Source organism: Penaeus monodon, chromosome 30 (genome assembly GCF_015228065.2).
Source record: "Penaeus monodon isolate SGIC_2016 chromosome 30, NSTDA_Pmon_1, whole genome shotgun sequence".
Lineage (NCBI taxonomy): Eukaryota > Metazoa > Arthropoda > Malacostraca > Decapoda > Penaeidae > Penaeus > Penaeus monodon.
Window position 1 is genome coordinate 18,236,985 of NC_051415.1, and position 583 is coordinate 18,237,567.

Genomic DNA, 583 nt, shown 5'->3' on the forward strand with positions numbered 1-583 from the left:
ACCTGTAAGTTTATGGCATTCGTCTATCGTTATGGTGCATACCAATATGTTGCGAATGGGTTTATGTTGTAATGCCATTTGTTCTATGGTTGATGTGGTGTATGAATAAAGGTATTACCTGGCATTATGTCTCTTCGGAGCATGAGCTACAGAAGTCATTTGTAAACAATATTCTACTCGCAGGGAGATGGGATTTAGAGGGCAATCTTTAAGAAGTTCCTCGTGAAAACACAGCATGTAATATAATAACGATTTCATTAACATTTGGTTAGCTCATAAATAAGGCCTGGTTGAATCAAACGGAATCGTTCATAAGCAAATTGAAACGAAAGACGGAATTTTCACCAATATTTAGAGAGGGGAAGGACGAGATTTTGAAAGTTATGTTGGCTAACCGTAAAAGAAACATACTTACTACAGTAGACGAGGAGGCACACACTACACGCACCCTGTGAACGTAGAAACTTCGGCGCTCGAGCAGAGAAGCTTCAACTCACACTACAACTTCGCCAGCGGAACAGGTGCTTGAAGCCACAACATCCCTCATAATGTAATATCCATACTGTACAATTTACATGTGAAC